This window comes from Cyanistes caeruleus, chromosome 3 (genome assembly GCF_971803275.1).
Source record: "Cyanistes caeruleus chromosome 3, bCyaCae1.hap1.1, whole genome shotgun sequence".
NCBI classification, from domain to species: domain Eukaryota; kingdom Metazoa; phylum Chordata; class Aves; order Passeriformes; family Paridae; genus Cyanistes; species Cyanistes caeruleus.
Genome location: NC_141703.1, coordinates 91,357,423 through 91,363,621, shown reverse-complemented (window position 1 = coordinate 91,363,621; position 6,199 = coordinate 91,357,423). Strand labels below are relative to the sequence as shown.

At 42.4% G+C, this 6,199-nt stretch overlaps 1 long non-coding RNA gene across 1 annotated transcript; it reads right to left on the bottom strand.

Moving 5' to 3' along the window:
* Positions 1 to 1,166: 1,166 nt before the first annotated feature.
* Positions 1,167 to 3,388, bottom strand: LOC111943835 (uncharacterized). The gene is made up of 2 exons (XR_002871050.2): positions 3,239 to 3,388; positions 1,167 to 1,628 (listed from the first exon to the last, which is right to left on the bottom strand). It is a non-coding gene; the product is annotated as an uncharacterized LOC111943835 (long non-coding RNA).
* Between the last annotated feature and the right edge of the window lie 2,811 nt (positions 3,389 to 6,199).

Here is a 6,199-nt window from a genome sequence, read left to right as displayed (position 1 = left end):
GGTACAATCAAAACAGCTTGCTTGACTGCCTGGAGCAGCAGTGTTCAATTTATCCTAATTCCTCCCACCGCAGCCCAGATTTAGCTTTTCAGATGGCTCCGCGTGGCTCTCAGCCTTTTCTTAATGGGACAATAGCAAGACTGAGTTTGGCTAATGGCTGGAGACTCTTCTGGCACCAGCACAGCCTGGCACAGAGCCATCAGCTCCTGCTGCCACCACCACTCATTCTGCTTTCAGGCCTGGGGGGTAGGAGGCACATCACCACACACACCCCCAGGCACACCCAGCCTGACACTGCCCACGCCCGGAGGGCATTTGCAGGAATAAGGATCTCAGAGGTGCAATCCAGCTCCAGTGGCTCTGAAGGCTAAGACACTTCACCATGGATTGTTTGCCTGAATGATGCCAGCAGATAAATCCTAAACATTACAGATCAAGAAACTTGTATTTTTCTAATTTTTTTTTTTCCAGTGACGTTCTAGTCAAGGAACTTCCAAGGGGCTGCTATTTTAACGCCACTAGTACTACTATTAAAAATATTAATAACAACAATATTAGCAACAGTTAATAGCCAAAGGAATACCAAAAGCAGAGGCAAAAGAGTTGTTTTGGATTCTTTTGGACTTCATTTGTTGAGCAAAAGAAGATAGGATTAGCAAAATCCACAAGGTGACACCAAATCATTAGGGTCAACCCAAGTAAAGGGACTCAAAAAATTCAGATGTGATAGTAGTTTCTCCATAAATCTACCAGCTCGGATGTCACCCTCAGGCTGAATAGACTCTTGCAATGAAATAGTTGCCCTTCACTGGGTCCTGCTGATTCTTTCCTGTCAAAGAAGATTTATTAATGGGAAATAATTAAAAAACAATTCAGAACTTTCTTCCTGTTTGAATGGATTATATTACATTAATTAGTGGAGGGTGGGTTTTACATTATTTTTTTTTTTTCTTTGTCCCCAAGGACAAGATACATTTGTGCTTACCACAAGGTCCTCCTTTGCCCCAGACCTGTTCTTGCTACTTTAAGTGATATACATTGTCCACCATGCTGTAATAGTGCTAAGTGTGGCATAATTTTTGGAAACAAAATGTCTCCCTCCCTCTTATTCTCTCACACATATGGCATCTCAAAACACAACGACAGGCTATAAATTCACACCAAGGTCATGAGGAAAAGTTGGGTATTTTTTGATGACCATTCTCCGTGAACTGTGAAGAAAACAACCACTGCCATCATCAGATTCAGTCATAAAAAGACTGATATTAGAAAAGTGTTTTGTAGTATGAAAGGTTGCTCCCAGCAAAGCACTGTCTCCAGCTTTTGTGTTTGCAGTGTGTGTCAGCCTTCCTTTTGCCAAGGTTTCTTTAAGTCAGCTGATACTCCAGCTCTGTTTTCTTGAGATCTCCAAGAATTAATGTCTTGTGTTTTTTGGATCCAGCCACAGCGTCATGTGTCAGCTCCAACATCAGTCTTGGTTCTCCATTTCTCACTGCTCAGTGACACCTGCAGAGCTGTCTGGAAGGAGACATCAGAGTCTTCTGTCCCCAGTGCCTCCTCAGAGTGCCTCAAAGCCCAAGTTTCTGTTTTCTGGCCTTCAAGCCCTCTGTTCCACTCTGTTGTGGTGCCTGCAAAGAAGAGAGAACAGTTGTAGTTTTTTCAGGGCATTAAAAATACCAATGTAAATGGTGCACAGCAGAAAGTTAAGACTAGAAACTGCAAATGCGTAAAAGTGCTATTGCCCTGGCACTTGCATGATCTTAATAGTGATCTGGTAAGAGAGAGAGGTTTCAGAGCAGCACCAGTGCCTTTAAACCTCCTCTGCACTGCAAAACTCAGGCAGCAGTGCAGAGCACAATGCAACAGCAGTCAGGGTTTCCCTGGGGGCGCAAGGAGCCTCAAGAACAGCACCAGTTTAGCACTGTGGGACTGCTGGACCTGAGGCAGGGTCTGGTGGGGGACCTGAGCAAGTATCTCTGCTGGCATGCAGCTCCCTGGACTGGGGAAGGAGGCAAGGAGGGTCACTACCCTGCCCAGCACTTCCCGAGGGATCAGGCTCTGGGTTTCCGATGAAAACCTTCTTTGCGTGGCAAGCGCAGGGAGGGAACGGAGCTGAGGAGATTCATGTCTGGCAGCCCTGTGCTTTGCAGTCCTTTTTTTTAATTGGGGTAAATAGAATCAGAATGACAAGTGCAGAGTGATGGTTTCGATGTGCTATTTGTCTAGTGAGGAATTTGTGAAATATGTGTTTTTCTGTAGAGAGTGCATGGCTGTAAAGAAGGGCCAGAGTCAGCACAACCTCAGAGAGATGGAGAATAAAGCATTCTAGTTTTGTGGCCATTGATCTGATGACACTGTGGGTAATGGATGGACAAGGTTAGTCTCAGAATGTCTGATTTTTCTGAAATCGTTGCTGGAGTCAGACTTAAGGTTGCTTCACCATGCAATTCTGTATTTACCATTATTAGAGATCCTCATATCTCAACACTTGCTCTGAATTTCCTACACTTTTAGTGACTGATGGATTTGGAAGTTTTTTAGAGAAGCATATAATTCTGCAAAGATATTTTTATGTGATCATTTTTTTTGTTTACCTGAATTCTATTAGTCTTCTCCTTCAGTCCAAGATCCATGTTTTCATATGGAATTTCATTTTGCAGTTAATTCTTTGCAGGATAATTCTTCTGATTTTCCTTTTATTATTTTATTTTATTTTATTTTATTTTATTTTATTTTATTTTATTTTATTTTATTTTATTTTATTTTATTTTATTTTATTTTATTTTATTTTATTTTATTTTATTTTATTTTATTTTATTTTATTTTATTTTATTTTATTTTTTTAATTTCCTTTGAGAGAAGGCTTAAATTCAGGTAAGAAGAGAACCCTGATTAATTAATCAAACCTAAGTAGACAGGTTGCAGACCTGTTTGGGGCTACCTTACAAGTACAGCTATTCTTGGGGAAATGCCTCCATAGACTGTGAATTGAATATTTTGTTTTGAGGTGCTGCACACTGTCCTCTGTTAAAGGAACCTTTGAGGAAAGAGCTGTGGCAGAAGAAAGCAGGAACATGGCAACCAAATTGATGCTTGCAAAAAGAAACTAAACCCTTCAAAGCACTCATGTATTTCCATGAGGGGCACTGAGGGGCATCAGCCCTGACTTTTAAGCCCACATGTAGCTTTGAAGTTCCTCCGGGCACCCTGCTGCTATGTAATTCCCAGATAACCGTACCATTAAAACACTCCCAGTTGCAACCTGCCAGAAGATGGTGTCCTATCCTATCAGACACAGGTCTCAGCACAGTGATGCAGGCATTCATGACTGATTATTGCAGCTAATATCCAGTGAAGAACGCAGGCATCCTGGAAAAGCTCCAGTTGAGAAAACACAGTCTCTGGTCTCCCTAGCAACACCGATTACTGTGAGAACATCACCCGACTGCTCCCTCATTTGTACTGGCCACCAGTGAAGACAGAGTCACCTTCAAGGTCTCTGCCCCAATACTCTATGTCTGCCACAGGTTTTTGTCTGAGTTGCTGAAGAAATTCACCTTTCTGCATAACCCCACGGTTACTTTGCCATACAGGAACAAGCAGATGGTTGACTTCGAGGATAGAGTCTGTGCTGGAGACAGGATTTTGCAGGACTTTGGATCACTATATTTCTCCCTGGTACAGTGAGAACCCTTGTGGTAGTTTCTGCCTTCTCCACAGGAAACTCAGTTCCCCAACATAATCTTCCATCAATAAGCTCACATACAGAAGTCTAAACAAACAAATCACCCTATAAACTACTCCGTCTCTTTCTTTCACAGGGCAGAGGATGAAAAAGACAGAAAACTCGTTGCTTTAGTTTCCATTTTCCTATGCTTGGGCCACTCACAGATGGCGTGTCTCTGGAACTGCCCAAGCTAATAAGAAAGCTGTTGTGGTCACAAGTGTTACACAGTATCTGGCCCATTACCTCACCCAGGGAGATTCCTGTAAGCCCTGTGAAAGATTCCCATGCAATCAAGGATACCTTTGCACAGCACTGCCAGGGGTTGTGACAAACACCCCCCAAATCAGCTCTTTGCTAAGCTGCCTTAAATCTGTTAGCAGGCCCTGAGGAACGACCCACAAATCTTCTTTCAAATTTTTAATTCATTCCTTTCTGCTGAGTTCACTCCCCTTATTTTGCTGTGTTTCCATGAACAATCTCACAAATCAGTTTACTGGCAGGAATGTTTGTAGACATGGCAATTTTAAGTCAGTGTTGCATACTATTTGCAGAAAGTGCATTTTGAATACGCTCTAACAGGTCTCTTCTCTGGCTTCATTAAAAAGCATTTCCACTAGAAGAATGGAACCCAAAACACAGGCTCATGTTTGCACCCCAGCTCCTCTAGTGCCTGAAAGGAGAAAACTGATAGTAAGCAAAACTGTTCCATGTTCTTTCTTAAGCATAGTTCTGGTTATAGGAGCAGCTGTACTGGTTCAGACCACAGGTCCAGGTACCACAGAATACTATCTCCTGCAGCAACCATGAGAAGAAACTCAAGGAAATGTGAGAATGGAGCAACTACTCTCCCAAAGACAAGTATGCCACAGATAAACCCATTAGGGACTTTGCTGTTGCTACCAGTATGACAGAGATGTGTTCAAATATTCAGGTAGGGTGGATATTATGAGTGATCAGACAAACAGGTTGATTGATTAGTTGATCTTTTAAGTTAAGCAATATACTCATGCTTTTAACATACAGTGATTTTCATGGAGAATATCAAATATTCTTGTGTGGGTCCCAAAAATAAACTATTTTTAACCCACTTCAAAATACTTTTGATGGATAATTCTGAACAAACATAAAAATGATCACAAATTATCAGACCTTCTGACTTGAACATGAGCAAGCTTGGACCTCAGTAGCAGATAACATCTGATGGAGCCAGGCAGGTTAAAATGGAAGCAATGCTTTTTATGAAAGAGCAAAGGTGATTAGCCAGAGCAAGAAACTCCTGCATGAAGGAGAGGATTAGTCACGTTTGAATGTCTTGAGCTCAACAACTGACCTCATGCAAAGAGTTTCTTCTTAGCTAAATACCTACTATGCTTTAGTCAACGACAAATTATTGGGTTCAATCCAGAGGTAACTGGGTGAAAATTAATGGCTTGTGATACTTGGAAGGTCAAAACAGATGATCTAGAAGTCCCTTTAGTCTTCATCTCTGTGTCCATGACTGCACAATGGACACATGGTTCATTATAAAGAGTGGTGCACAGCCTCAGCTGATATAAATAGACATTTGCGCCGATTTACACTTGATAAGCATCTGGTCAGGCTTGCTCAGCTGCACACTCTGGCATGAGAAGTTGTCACGACTAAAACTGAAAAATAGCTGTAGCACATCAGAGCTCATGGACCAGATGGTGAGGGGGGCTTGCAGGAACCTCATCCGTGCACACGGCCCCGTCAGGGAAGTCTTGGTCTCATCCACAAGCCGTTCCACTTGCCAGCTGAGGAGAGCAGGTTCCTGGAGAGGTACAGAGCAAGCTCTGATGTCTAAGGGGAGTTTCCCTGGCTTTTGTGGGGCTATGGAACAAGAGCTGCTCTGCCCACATTTTCTCCCAAAGTGGCCTGCTCATGGGGAGGACACCACTCCCCAACCCAGTGCCATTCCTGGGCATCCTACCTTATGTTACATTTGCTAGTATTTTTTGTCCTAGGGTTTATAAAATTGAGAGCAATTGGGTTTCTTTCATGCTGCCATCAGGTTAGAGTAGTGACAGAGAACATTTCCTTTCCTATTGTCTGAAAGCTAATCTCAAAGGGAAAATTCAGGTTACTCTCAATTCCTGCCTGTTTTCACTTGTCTCCCCATGTATCATGCTACTTGTGTTTTCCTGTTTCTGAAATACTTTTTAAGTATGTGTAGGTTATCATGCTCACAGTAGTTGCTGTTTAACCAATCTCTCCAGACTTTATCCTTTTAATCTTTCTTTCTAAATCAATCCTTCCAGTCCCTTGATCATTTCAGTTGCTCTCCTTTGAACAGCTCCTGTTTGTCAAACACTCTTCCTAATGACTCATGTGGAACAGGAAATATGTGAAACTTCAAGGCACAACAAAACACAGGAGCAGCCCAGGTTCTGAGTCCTGGATACTGGGGATTTGCATCATAATGGAAGAGCTGCCTACAGGGAATTTGTGAGC